General features: G+C 44.8%; 1 long non-coding RNA gene across 1 annotated transcript in view; it reads right to left on the bottom strand.

The window, feature by feature from the left end:
* Positions 1–8,291: 8,291 nt before the first annotated feature.
* Positions 8,292–14,750, bottom strand: part of LOC115802719 (uncharacterized) — a 90,150-nt gene continuing 83,691 nt past the window's right edge. Inside the window, exon 3 of the long non-coding RNA XR_004023252.2 lies at positions 8,292–11,013. This is a non-coding gene — a long non-coding RNA (uncharacterized LOC115802719). The remainder of the gene's footprint in view (positions 11,014–14,750) is intronic.

Genomic DNA, 14,750 nt, shown 5'->3' with positions numbered 1-14,750 from the left:
ATGAGGGAAAAGAAAAAAATTAACATGCACAGAAACATACCAGTATACTAGTCACCAAGGACAAACAACACTAGGTGTAAACATTATTCACATATGTGCTGTGTGGGGGCCACAAAAAGAGAGCAAGGTCCCTCTCACTAACAAAGGGCTGGGGGTCTGACTATGGAAATTTGGGCCAAGGGGTTCATAATTCGAAGTGTCTCTGTTGGGAGAAGAATGCCTTTTTAATTTGCAAATTGACCGAGAATAGCCTACTTAGCCCAACATCTCTGTCATTAAGTGGCCCCCTTGATGCTTTGACGTAGGCATCTGGCTCTCAGGGAATCCTAGGAGACCACTGCTCCAGAATCTCATCTCCAGGGAGGGGCATGCGTTGGGGATGTCAAGCAAGCACAAACTTAATGTAGTTGCTCTGTTCTAGGGAAGATTATTTTCTCTATGTTGAAAGAGACAGAGACAGGCATTTACTGATATCTAGTGTTTATAAGGCAAGCACTGTGCTAAGAGGCTTTATCTGGATTGTCTAGAATAACCATTCACTCATTCAATAATTATTTATTAACTTCCAGCAGACACTGTGCGGGATGCTAGGGATGCTATGGGATCAGAGAGACAGATAAGTAAACAGATCATAACCACTGAGGGACAAGAACCACCTGAGAGTGGGTCCAGAGCAGAAGGCCAGCACCTACCCTAGTCCTAGCTGGGAAGGGGGCTATGTGTGTGAGTAGAACACTCCAGGCAGAGGAAAGAGTAAGCTCTAAGGCCTGGCAGGGAGAGAGATGGAGAGAAGTCATTCATTAGGGGAACTGTCAGCAGTTCCCAAGGTTGAAGCAGAAAAAGTCAGCAGCAGTAAGCCACCAGGCTAGTAATGAAGAACACATATGCCTGGAATAGAGCTACCAGGTATAGCAAATAAAAATGCAGGATGCTAAACCTGATGAACATGACCTCAGCCAGGCGATCAAGGTCAACATCAACAGCGATAAGTCATGTGGATCGTATGTACCCTTAACATAATGGAACAAGAATGGCACTTGACCTCTGTGGTCCTCCTCCCAAAAACATATTAGCACAGTCTAATCATAAGAAAAACATCAGACATACCCAAATTGAGGGACATGCTATAAAACACCTGGCCAGTACTCCTCAAAACTGTCAAGATCAAAGGAATCTTTGTCCTGTCAAAAACAAGGAATGTCTGACAAACTGTCACAGCCAGGAGGAGCCTAAGGAAGCATGACAACTAAATGGGATGTGCTATCCTGGATGGGATCCTGGAACAGAAAAGGACATTAGGTGGTAGCTGAGGAAATCTAATAAAGTATGGACTTTAGTTAATTATAATATATTAACATTATTTGTGATATTGTGTTCATTAATTGTGACAAATGTATCATACTGATGTAAGATGTTAATGTATATGGTAACTCTCTTACTGCCTTTATAATTTTTCTATAAATCTAAAATGATTCTAAAATAAAAAGTTTGTTTGAAAATACAGGATGCCCAGTTAAATCTGAATTTCAGATAAACAATCAGTTTTTGTTTTCAGTATCTGGAGCGTAATTAACACTAAACGATAATTCGTTGTTTGTCTGAAACTCAAATTGTACTGGGCTTCCTGGAGACTCTTGCCTGGAAAGCAGGAGCTAGTGAAAGGCCACAGACAGGAAAGCACATGATCCATACTTTATATAGTAGATATACAGGTGAGGCAACTGAAGCTGGATGATTTTAGCAGAGTCGCCCAGCTAGCTTTGTACAGAGCAGGATCTTAACACAGGCCTGTTTTACCCCAAGCCCAAGTCTATCCATTACACTCCGACGCCCCACAGAACTCTATCTAGAAACAACCACAAGAATCCACTCTTGCTGGCAAAGAATAAAGGACAATCAAGAGCAGACATTGTGTCTGGAGGACTCTAGCAAAAGCGGGCGACTAATTTCATGCACCAAAACTCAGGGCCTCCCCAAAACACAAGGCCACTTTTCCTGCTGGATACCAGCTCCCCTTTCCCCTCCTCTCCGCCCCTCACTGTCAGAGTCAAACCAGATACATTCAGAGCCATGAACCGAAAGTTGGAAGGGACCTTCGGAGCCATTTGCCCAGCATCCCCCTTTGAGCAGGAAACCCAGCCAGAGTCGTCCACACAGATGCCACCTCCTCTGTCCAGCTCTTAACAGTTGGCTCCAGCCTGTGACTTTAACTTCCACTACCAATTTGCTCAGGTGTCAGAAAGCACTTTACCAAGCTAATTAGAGCTATGTGTTAAGTAAGAGTCAATGGTCTCTGAGCAAAGGCCCGAAAGGCTCCTCTGTGGGGAAAGAGAAACTTTCTAACGTGTAATCCAGCTGCTCAGGGATCTATCTCATCTCCTCCCCTTCTTGTTCCAAATAGATGATCCTGCTTCATACCTGGGTTCCATAGGGATTAGGTTAAATAACTTCATTTGGATGAGCAAAGCCCAAGGGTTGCTTTAGTGTATTTTAGCAGCACATGGGAGAAGACGAAGGGTGAAGAGAAGGGTGGCATGCACTCGGCCGGCAAAATCTCCTGCAGGAAATTACTGACGCCAGCCAGCGTCTCCAGGCCCCTGCGGGGCTGTTTCTCCGCCTCTCCTATCTCTCAGGGGATGGCCATCCCACTGTGGCTTGCCAGCTGGGAAAGACAAAGAGGACAAAGCTCTCAGCCTGCAGCGTGCCTCCTCCAACACATCCCCCCATGAAACCACCCACAAACAGGGCCGTGCTAGGGGTGGGGGTGGGAGGAAGTGTCCAGCAATCCTCTTTCCTCTAGAAATGGGATTGGAAATGGGGTAATCGTCTAAATGGGCAGTCCTGATAAGTTGATAAACATAACTCCCATTTTTATTACTGTGATGAGGCTGCCTGAGCGAGGGTAATCCCTCTCCCAGGCTCCGGGGGAGATTGCCAGGCAGCCAGTCGCCACCCACCCTCCACCACAGCTGCATTAGGCTGATGGGAAGAGGCACTGAGCTCTAGACGGACTGCATTCTATAACGGCATTTAAAAGCACAGATCCTGGGGTCAGCAGATCCTTGGGGTCATTGCTGACCAAGCTCCATGTCCCCTTGGCTCTGCCCTCCTGCTCCCCCAACCACTGAAGGGGCACAGATGGTCCAAAAGTGGGGCTTCCCTCAGTCACGTAAGGTGAAAAAGGTATCAGGAAAGACCCCAACTTAAAATGGCTTGAGGAAACGTGGTATAATGGAAAAACCTCTGGGTTCTAGCCTCAGCCAACCCCCTAACTCTTGAGTCCTCGGTTTCCTCAACTGCATTATGTGATTTCTCAGTTTTATCATCGGCATTACTCGATTGTCCTTTCCTGCTTCTGCCACGTAAAAGACCCACAGATTCATGACTCCCCCAGCCAGCCATGAATTCCACCCTTATAGAGTAATTCCTTTGTGTTTTAAAGGCTGTTTTATCTTTTACACCTCCCTTGAAATTATAATCTTCCATGTTACTAATGAATGCCTTACGGGAGAAGACAACCTAGTAGAAGCTGGAAGTGAGGCCCTGAGGAAATAGGACAGGCAGGGGAGGTGTGGCCTTGTGTTCCTGGAAGATGCAAGGGGTTCAGGAAAGGAGTCAGAAAAATACCCAAGGCCACGTCACCTGAGGCCCACTGTGTGGGCAAAGTCCACACGAGAATGGATGAGGTCTAGGCAGATGGATTGAGGTTAGGGCAGCTGGTTCCACTGATGGCAGGTCTCAGGGACCTTCAGAGCAAATCACGGACCTTGTGCCCATTTGGCTCCTGAGTGGAGTCTTTATCTTTCCTCATTCACTCATTTACTCAAGCACTGCTCAGTCAGGAGGCCACAAGGTACAGCAAAATTAAGAGTGGACTTAGATTCAGAAGCTGGGCCCTAGCTGAAGTGCCAGCATTTACTTGTCACGTGACACTGAACAAGGCATGTCACCATTCCGAGCCAGCAAAATAAGGCAAGTGCCTGCCTTGCACACTTCATGGTCAGCGTCGCTACCGTGCACACCTCCAGGGCATGCCACCCCGTGGGAGTCTACATGAGTGGCACCAGCCAGAACTGGGAAATGCACAACTGGCACAACCAAATGTTGCAGCCCTGCTTGTAGTTAAAAAATATCAAATGACAAATGATACATTAGCCATCAACACTATTAAGACAACAGTGTTATTATGTTGGTCACATTCTAGAAGGGGATGCTAGATCCATAAAAGATTCACATAAAGTTAAAATTTAGTGGCATCAAGCTTTGCATTCTGTCCAATTCAACAATGGTGGAACAGTGGAGCAACCCATGATATGATCCTAGTGCTGTCACTGTGATTCAGGCCCACAGGAGCCATAGAAAAGAATAAGCAGGGAACTCCCTGGCAGTCTTGTGGTTAGGACCCCGCACTTCCAATGCTGGGGCCTGGGTTCAATTCCTGGTCAGGGAACTAAGATCCTGCAAGCTGCATGGCACGGCCAAGAAAAAGAAAAGAATAAGCAAAATAAGAGGTGTGGCCCCAAGCCCAGGTCTGGGGGTCCCAAGACCACTCTGCCCTCCACACTATGCCTGTCTCAAAATACCCTTCATTATAAGACACCCGGGGTCTCAGTTAAGACAGGTCTCCATTGATAGACTTCTCAGATCAGGACAGGAAGGTGGGGGTCAGATATGTCTAGCCCAAAAGGAGGTTCCCTAGATTTTACTCCCCCTCACACACCAATTCACCATCAGCTCAGGGCAGCAGGTCTAAGAGGACCCACTCCTCTTAACCTTAACTTTAACCATGGGCCACAATTGCCTGGGAAAAGAGAAAGACAGATTTATGACTCCGCTACACTGCCCACTACCCCATCAATTCCAACCCCGACCCCCGCCAAGTCTTCCCCATACATTGGTGACCTTCGGGTTAGGCAGGTTAAAAATGTTAAACCATGTAAAGCCCCTTAATCCACTACTTCCTTCCCTATGGGGGGAAAATGGAAATGGGAAATACTAAAAGCATTTGTTCCCACCTCTCCATTTTTCCTTTCACAGCTCCAATGCAGGTCATCTTAATCAGATACTTCCTAATATGTCGCCCTGGTTCTAAGATGTTCTGCCCTCCATGCTACACCCCTCTCAGAGCTACGACTCTAAAACACAGCTCTTGGCTGGTCACATCCTTGTTTCCCAGGCTGCTCAGCACCCCTGTGCCTAGGGGACAAGATCCTGGACCAACCTCACCTTTGGCTACTTCCTCCCACGTAGCCTACACTGCAGTCCCAGGGGTGGCCCTCCATTCCTGAACAACCTTGTTGCGTTCATTCGTCCAATGCACGATTAATGGAGAGTGTAAGGTATATCAGGCAGTGTGCTGGGTACTAGCAATGTAGTAGAGGGCAAACCCAGCCAGGCATCCCAGAGCTTACAACCTTCCAGGGAAAACAGACATCAATCAAATAACCACAAAAATACATGTATGATAACAAACTGATATTTGATAAGGAGATGTGCTCAGAGATGTACAAGGTGGAAGGACTGAAGTAGTCTGGGGGATCAGGGAAGGTTTCCCTGAGGAAGTGATACTTGAGCGGATATCTGAAAAGTGAGAAGGGATAACTTAGGCTAACGGGGTAGGAGTGACAGCAGCAACAGAAGAGAGGACTCCCGGCAGAAAGAGCTACCCAGGCCTGGGGTCTGTGAGGAATGGAAAGAAGGCCGGTGCCACTGAGGACAGAGGCGGGGGTGCTGGTCCAAGATGCGGCCAGGGAAGTCACCAGGGGTCAGTTTATGAAGGGTCTTAGAGGCTCTGCTGAGGATATGGATCTTTGTCCTAAGGGAAATGAGAAGGCATCAAGAGGTTTTAAGGAGGGGAGGAGGGGAGGAGGGGAGTGAGGGGAGCATGGGGCATAATCAGATTTGCATTTTGAAATGCTCACTCCAGCTGCTGTGAGGAGGAGGGGATGGGGGCCCAGTGAGGAGGGAATTGCGTCCATCTCCAGCAAGAGATACAGATGTAAACTTGGACTGGGAGCTGGGAGTGGTGAGTGAGCCGAGCAAATGAATTTACCAAACCCGAGTTTACCCAGCCAGATGGATGGGCAGTACTATCTGGAAAAACTGAACATCAGAAGGTGACCAGATTTGGGTAAAAAGATCCTGAGATCAGTTTGGGACATAATGGGTTTAGGGAGCCTTTGAGGCTTCCAAGTGGAAAGATGAGTGATAGATGGGTCTGGGACGCAGACGTACATTTCCAGAGCCATCTGCACCCAGATTGTAATGGAAGATGTGGACATGAATGAGATTGCTTTACGTCAACCACTCATGGTCATCTTCTCCCTCTAGTCGCTCCAGCTGTGCCTGTCCCCATGCAAGGACAGCAGGTCACTGCTGGTTCATAGTGACCCTTCAGGCCTCTCTCTGTACCTGCTCCTGGCTGCTATAGGGTTCCTTGTATCACATTGTGGCCACTCCCTTACATGTCTTCGCCACTAATGGTCCAGCAACACCTTGGGGACAGAGACACATGGCTCTCTTCCTGCTGTCCTCAGTACATGGAACAGATCCTGGCCCCTGAGTGAGCAGTAGGCCACAGGCCCACTTTTCTTGCCCACCACAAAGCCCCAGTGCAGTGTCGCTCTGGAAGTGGGAGGGAACACAGGCCACACCCAAGAGCCTCATCTAAAAACCAGTCTCAGAGTCCTCAGAGTGGAAATGGTCCCACTCCTTACCTCTGCTTCCAAGAGACCAAGATAAGTACTGAAGAATTTTTAAAAGAGAACGGTATTGATGTTTTCCTACTGTTACTATAGACAAGCAAGCAATCAGGTATTTATTGGGGATGTATTTTCTCTTCTTATATAGAAGACACTGACAAGTAAAGAAGTGAGTAAGCTCTGTATTCAAAGAGCATTTAGCACAATCCCTTACTCAGAACCTAGTGCTCTGATTGTAATTCAAAACAAAATTATTAAAGAGAGTAAATCCTGAGTTATCACAAAAAATTTTTTTCCTAGTTATTTAATTTTGTATCTGTATGAGATGATGGATATTCACTAAACTTATTGTGATAATCATTTCATGATGTTTGTAAGTCTAATCATTATGCTGTACACCTTAAACTTATACAGTGCTATATGTCAATTATATCTCAATAAAACTGGAAGAAAAAAATAAAATTTAGGATGGCAACAAAAAAAAAGAAAAAACTTTTGCATTATTTCATGTGGGTATCTATAAGAAAATCAAAGCTTGAGTCCTCAAGGTGCTTATAATCTCAAGTAGATATGACTAACACACATGAAAAGTTAACTTCATCAATACACACAGAGCCACCCTGCAGTGGCTCTCCAGTGCCTTTTTTCAAATTAGGAAAAGGTACCCTTCTTCCAAGTAGACACAGCCCCTTAGTGGGTTGTATGACTTGGCTGGGTTTAAGCCCATGTCCCCTTGTCCTGGCCAGATGTCCTTGTGCAGTGCCCACCCTGCACAATGTATGTGTGACACCAGTTAACAGGTGCTGTTCACAGGGAGGGATCAATATAGGATGGGCAAGCCAGGGAATAGGTAAAATTGGCTGGGTAAGGAAAGAAGAAATACCTGCAAAGAAGGCCAGAGGCATTTACAGTGACAAATCAGGCTTGACCAAAGCAAAGGGTGCACCCGAGGAGTAAGGAAATGAAATTGGGAGGTTTGGTTGGGGAATGATTATGGAAGGACCCAAACACCAGGCTAAAGAGTTTATACTTGACCCTGTGGTAGCTGAGCACTGCCTAGGGACATCACCTTCTGTGATGGTTAAGTTTATGTGTCAACTTGAGGGGTCTTCAGGGCACCCAGATTAAACATTATTTATGGGTGTCTGTGAGGGTGTCTCCAGATGAGATTAGCACTAGAATCAGTGAACTCAGTAAAGTAGGTTGCCCTCCCTAATGCAGGTAGGCGTCATCCAATCCATCGAGCACATGAATAGAACAAAAGGTGGAGGAAGAAGGAATTTGCCCCTTTTTTCTTGCCTCACTACTTAAACTAGCACATCTCATCTCATCTTCTCCTGCTTTCAGACTGAGACTTATATCATCAGCTTCCCTGGTTCTCAGGCCTTCAGAATCAGACTGAATTATACCATTGGCTTTTCTGGGTCTCTAGCTTGCAGACAGCAGATCATGAGACGTCTCAGCCTCCATAACCACATGAGCCAATTCCTCATAATATATCTCATTTTAGACAGAAAGAAAAATAGATAGACAGATAGATAATAGACAGAAAGATTAAACAGAGAAAGAGAGAGAGAGAGAGAAAGAGAGAGATCCTATTGGTTCTATGTCTGTGGAGAATCCTAATACACCTTCTTTTCCCCAAAGGAATGCCATGGAGAGTAGGGTTCCAGCATTAGTACTCACCAAAGTACTCACTTGCATCTGTAGGTCTATGAAAAATGACACTGGACAACAGCTAAATATCTTTATGCTGACATGGAACCCCAAAATAATAAGGTCTCACACCTTGCATTTGTAGAATGCCTGAAAATATATATTTTATACCAATATATATATTTTATACTAATATATTTATTTTCACAACAGCCTCATGTAAATAATAGAATGAGAAAACAGAGCAGTTAAGGGCTTTGGCGAAGGTCAGAGAAAATCCACAGAGGCAAAGCTGGGACTGGAGCTCAAGTCTCTTACTCAGAATCCAAAGCTCAAGGGCACTCAGACTTCCTGCACTTGCCTCGGCAGGATCCCTCTTCACCAGCCACCACACTGACTACTTGAGTCTGCCAGACCTGGGTCCTTTCCAAGAAAAGACAAAGCTTCCAAACAAGCAGTAATGACACTGATTATGCCAAGCCAGAGGCAGGGATTCTGGATCATTTCCTTAAAATACCTGCTCAGCAGCACCCCTGCCCTCACCCCCACCACCCCTCATCCCAAGAAAGAAATGTATGGTACTTCATTAACATGAAGGGAAAATAATTCCCTGTGGATTTTTGCAGTCTCATTTTCCTAGCTTGTCAAATGCCAGCAGCAAGCCAGTCTGGCTGCATTGTTAACTTGGCTCTCTCTCATTCTTTAATGTTTTGCAGATTGCAGCAGTCTTTTTTTTTTCCCCAACTGGGCAAAAACATATCACCTTTGAGCTTCCTGGTGTATCTTTCAAAAGATTTCTCTGTTGAACTTGGACTTCATAGTATGCTATTCTCTTAGGCATCACAAGCCATATTTGTTTTTTCTCCAAGAAATAACATGAAAGTTGTTTTTAACGCCATACTCTTTGTGAGCAAAATATAAATAAATAAATAAATGGAAGATTTTTCAGTATGTCATGCAAAGCATAAAAAGCATGCTGTTCAAAATATGATAATTTTCAGTTATTATATTTACATCTCCCCCTTTTCTTCCTGCTTCATCCTTTTGTTACCAAGGAAGTTGGAATGAAAGGGGATTTGTCTCTTTTTCTCAAAGACCCATCTCTCACTGCTGAGTTTCTCCACACCTGAATTCACACATCTCTCACACCATGACAATTACCTCCATGGTAACCACTCAGGACATCACAGACACAATGTGACCGCAGGAGAAACAAGAACTACTGAGACCCTGCTGGAGGCATATGGCCTGTATGATCTAAGGGACTCCAAGGCAAGAGCAAAGGGAATTTTGTCTTGAGATTTTAACAGAAAAGTCATTCTTGAAATCTATTCTTGTATTTTGATATCTATTGGACTTCAAAGCTTCTTGCTGCCCAGGAGCCTGTGAACATGGTCAAAGGGCCATGACATTTTTAAAATGGCACCACAGTACCTGCACCCAAAAACAAACTAATGGGACCAACAGATTTTAGCCTAAAGACATAAATCCCTAACAATGGTTAGATCTCACAGGTATTTCTCACGGTCAAAGAGGGGCTCTTGGAATGATTCTACGGTTTTAGAGAAAATGATGTATTCCTGGAAAGCGTTTTTTTCCTACTGCTTTTTCTTAACTACCTCCCCCACCCCCACAATGAATTGCCCAAAGCCTCAAGCCAAGGTTAACAGCTCTTAATTTTGTGAACAGCAGCCAAAAAGAAGTGGACAAACTACTCGCATGTGACACGGACACCACGCAAACTTCACAAAGAATGGAAGCATTTTGTTGTAAGGCAGGGGTAAGATATGAGATGAATGTTAACATCCACTTTTCACACGCATGTTTCCCTGCAAAAGGCCCCAGCGGTGGGACTTAAAATTTTATTCCAAATACTATTAGATACATCAGGGCTCTCAAAATATGGATTTCAAGTTGGAGACATCAAAGCCCATTATTTACTGAAACTACTGTGGCTTTCCCTCCGCCTCTTCTTTCATACGATGCTATTGTAAAATTCAGGTAGCTTTGATCTCCCAGACTGAAGAAAAAGACAAAAAAAGAAAGAAAAAGTACAGCTTAAAGAGGAACTGAACACACAATCTGGGACCTAAAAAGTAAACATTACCCAATGAACTCCTCAATTTAATTACTGGCCTGAGAATTTCAATTTACATGTGTTTTAATTATCCACAGAAGGACTCACCTATTATTCTCTGATTACAATATTTAAAAAGCAAACAAAATGGAGGAGGAAAGGCTTATTCAAGGGCTTTCAAGGATTAATCTTTGCATTCTTCTCATTTTTTTACCGAATTTGGGGATAAAATTTGTCATCGAGTATTTGATCTTAGGGAAACACTGAGTTCGACTTTGTGAACACAAACTACTTCTGACCATTATTTTAGCAAACAATTTCAGAAGCACAGGGCTCTAGCAGAGGGCTATATAGAACTCTGCGTAGAACTCTGCAAAAATAGAATAACACAACTGTTTCCTTCTGAAATGCAGGAAATCAAACTGCATGAATCTGTTTGCTGATTGAGTGAATGAGTGGGTGAGTAAATGAAAGCTTCGGAACTCCATCCCTCATCATGCCTTTGATGTCCTTGAACTTCTATTTGCGTTTTTAAAGTATGTTAGTTTGTTTTGCTTGTCCATCTTGGGTGGTCAGTTTCTGCCAACAGAAAAAGAAGAGCAAAATTTATTTTAATTGATATTCATTTCAAAAATGTGTCACTCTGGATTTCTAAAAAGTAGAATTCTCAACACGACTGGGCATTGCCACAGCTTCAAGGAAACTTTAAATGGCTATGACTGACTTATCACAGACTCACAATGGCACCCAAGGAGAAAGCACTTTTCATTGTGAAGGAATAATCTTTTTATTAAGGCTGGAGCCCGTGGTTAGCAAACCTGCTAACCAGTCAACACTTGTTCAAGCAGGTCTAACTGAGCTCCTACAATGGGCAAGGAGCTCTGCTAAATGCTTTGGAGGATAAAAAGATGTCAGTACATGGTTCTGAAGGAGCTTCTTAAGAGAGATAGGACCTCTACTGACATGTGTAAACCATCAGTTACAGTCAATATGTCCTTTGAAAGTTCTAAGGAACAGGAGACCACTTCTGAGTAGGGGGACCATTGTGGGCTTCATAGAAATGTAATAGTTAATCTGAGAGGACTCAGCAAGAAGCAATGGAAAGACATAATATATGCAATGAACCAGAGCCAGAAGCCTGGGATGTACTTAGAACAATGAGCAGAGGACTGGCTTTGTTGAGCGTCCATTGTGGGCAGGGTGCAGAACAGAAAGAGGACCTTGCAGATCAAGCCATATATGCAAGAGTGGATAATATGGTCAACCTATACTCCTAGGATCTGAGTGAGAGAGGAGAGAAGGAAATGGGTGGCAAGAGCCTCTAGTAAGAGCTCTAAAGGAGACATCCACAGCTTAAGGTAGAGACACAGTCACTGTGAGCTTCTCAGGCAGGAGCCAAGAAAGTGAAAGAAGAAATGTGGTTGATCACTAAGCCACTGGGCCATAAGAACCTGCCCAAGTTTGTCCTGTTGGTCTGGAATGAGTTTTTCTGGGCCCCCCAAAAGTGCAGCGGCATTCACCCAGTAGCTTCTTAAAGGCATCACTATGCTTCCAACACTTATACCAACCATGACGTATTAGAATGCATTGGCTACTGCTTCTGGGATGGCCACAACCCCAAGACAGCTTGTTAGGAACCATTTGCCTGCCAACCCCAAAGTCCTCAGGTCTTCAGCAAAGTTGGGAACACTTGGCAGGATTTTGGTCCCCAAAGTAATGATAGAAAGAGCTCTGAGCTAGAAGTCAAGAGAGCAGGTACTGGCTGATCCTTGCCTGGGCATTAACTGCCTGTGGACTCTGGGTGAGCCTCTTCCTCTCACGAGGCCCAGTTTCATTCATTACATGAGGAGGTTGGACCAAATGCTTGCTTCCATGTCTTGCATTCTGTGACCTGGGATCAAGTGACTGTCCCAAGTTCATACAGCTAAGTAAAAGTGAGAGCCTGGACCAAATCCTGTGTCCACTGTCCCATTGATCCAGTGTTCCTTCCACAATGCTGGGCTGCACAAGCTGAGCTGTTAATGGTAACAGCTAGCATTCACTAAGTGGCCACTGCAGGCCAGTGTGTCAATACTCTATCCAGTTAGTCCTCACATCAATCATTTGAGTTAGATAAAGTTGTCAAATCACTTTACAGATAGGAGACAAACCCAGAAAGATTAAGACATTTGCCTATAATCACAAAATTAGTCAGTGCAAAGTCAAGATTTGAAGTCAGGAAGTCCAATTCCAGGACCCATTATCTTCATCTCTACTCTCCACACTACAGGGTAGAACTAGAAGGAGCAGCAGAGCAACATAAAGGACATGGGACCTTAAAATAGAAAACATGGCAGTCTTCCAGTGGTGAACTCATACTGCAAGTACGAGAGCTTTCAGGAGAAATATTTTGGTCAGCGTTGCTTGCCTACATACCTCCCCTTTTCCTCCCCACAGATGACCACATGAACAGTCCCTGGGGTATCATTTACAATCCAGTGGTCTTCACTGTGGTCTGAATGGAGTACGGATAATGACCACACAGAAAATTAGGAGACAGTGGCCTTCTGGCTGTCACCCCCAGCTCATAAGACAAGGAAAACCAAAACCGCCACAAATTATTTTTACTACAAAATAAAACTGAGAGGAGGCATCGTCTTGAAATCTTCAGGGAGCCACACTGATATCATCCCTAGGTGCACAGGTGCACACGCCATAGAACACATCTCAAACTCCTGGCTGTGGCAAGCCAGACATTGCTTTAAATAAAATAAAGGGAGAAGGTACTTTAAAACTCTAAAATTTCTTTCAGAGGACTATGCTACACGATCTCTATACTCTCTTTTACCTATGACATCTAAGATCTCTATTCTAGGAGGTTTATGAGTTGTTTTTGAGCAGATTTTCCTATTGCTAATAAAAAAAAATTACAAGAACCCTGGATGAAGACTTGTAACCTTACTTGTAGTCCAGTGCTTCTACCAACTTGTTGGAGGCAGTCTGGCGTGACTGTCCCGGCACAGGGGCAGTCTAGCGGGACTGTCCCGGCATGTCCCTGCCTGAAGGAGGAATGCTATGAATCAGAGATCAAAGGGTGACGTAAAAGAGGTTGGCAAGGCCACCTCATCCAGGGCATTGAGATCAAAGAGGTCGAAAAGCCCTGGTTGTTCCATGTGGTCTCGGTTCAACAGGTTCTTCCCAAGGGACTGTACCTTTGATGTGAGAACTGGCGAAAGTTCAGAGATTTCCAAGAATGATATGTCTGGGTACTTTCCTTTTGCACATGTATATAACCCTTGCTATGTTTCAATAAACCCGCCTTGCTGTCTTGGTCCTCCTGATCCCATCTCAGTGCAGTTCATTCTCTTATCCCTCGTCCTTCTCAACACCCTGGTCAGTTGGAGCTTGGCACAGGGCTAGTCTGTGGCACCAACTTGCCACTTGACCGTGGCTGCTCACTTGTCTTTCTCGAGCCCTGGCTCCTCACCTGTAAGTAAGAGGGCTGATCTCTTCAGAGTTCTGTAGTTCTGTGAGCCAGCTAAGGACCAAGAACCCTTGAATCATGTTTTGCTAGATGGATCCACAGAACAAAACTGTGATCCATGGGGATTAAATTCAAATAAGAGACGAAAGGCCATGAACGCTCTTCTGAAAAAGGAATTAAGTTCAGATAAAAATCTGTGCCGCTGTCTGGGTCTAGAAGCTTGGCTTGCCACTGACCTGTTGTCAAGCCTTGGGGGCTCCTCAATCTATGCCCACAGCAGGGAGAGTGAAGGCTCCTTCCCTGGAGGGATGTTTGCCTGAAGCAAAGCACTGCAATCCTAGGTGACCTCCTTGGAGGGAAGGTTTTGCTTCCTTCTCAGGGAGACTTCAGCAGTACATATAGAGTACCTGAGGTAATGAGCTGGGAAAACATGGCTGTGAGGGAAGACACATATGAGACCAGTGAACCTTTCTGGGGTGGGAACAGGAGCCCCCTCACCACTCTTCATGAATCTGCCTCATCAGACTATAGGTTTTCCCATAGTTCTGCTAGAAAAACCCTCTGCTGCATTCTTGATGGCCACACACTTGAATGATCTCTGGCCATTTCTCCCTACCCTTCCAATTCTGGATTGTGTTTACCAAAATTTGTATTCCTCAGAACCTCTAGGATTTTTCAAATGCTGTCCTATAGAAGCAGGTTAGCTTTATTCAGAGTTCAGTACTATTTTCAATACAATACAATAAGCATAGAGTCATACTTAGGCGCTTTATTTTTTTAATTTATTTATTTTTGCGGTATGCAGGCCTCTCACTGTTGTGGCCTCTCCCGTTGTGGAGCACAGGCTCCGGAC

This window comes from Delphinapterus leucas, chromosome 20 (assembly GCF_059928025.1).
Source record: "Delphinapterus leucas isolate spDelLeu-1000000601 "Yukka" chromosome 20, BTC_Dleu_Yukka2, whole genome shotgun sequence".
Lineage (NCBI taxonomy): Eukaryota > Metazoa > Chordata > Mammalia > Artiodactyla > Monodontidae > Delphinapterus > Delphinapterus leucas.
The sequence above is the reverse complement of the archived record's forward strand: the minus strand, read 5'-3'. Positions and strand labels throughout refer to the sequence as shown.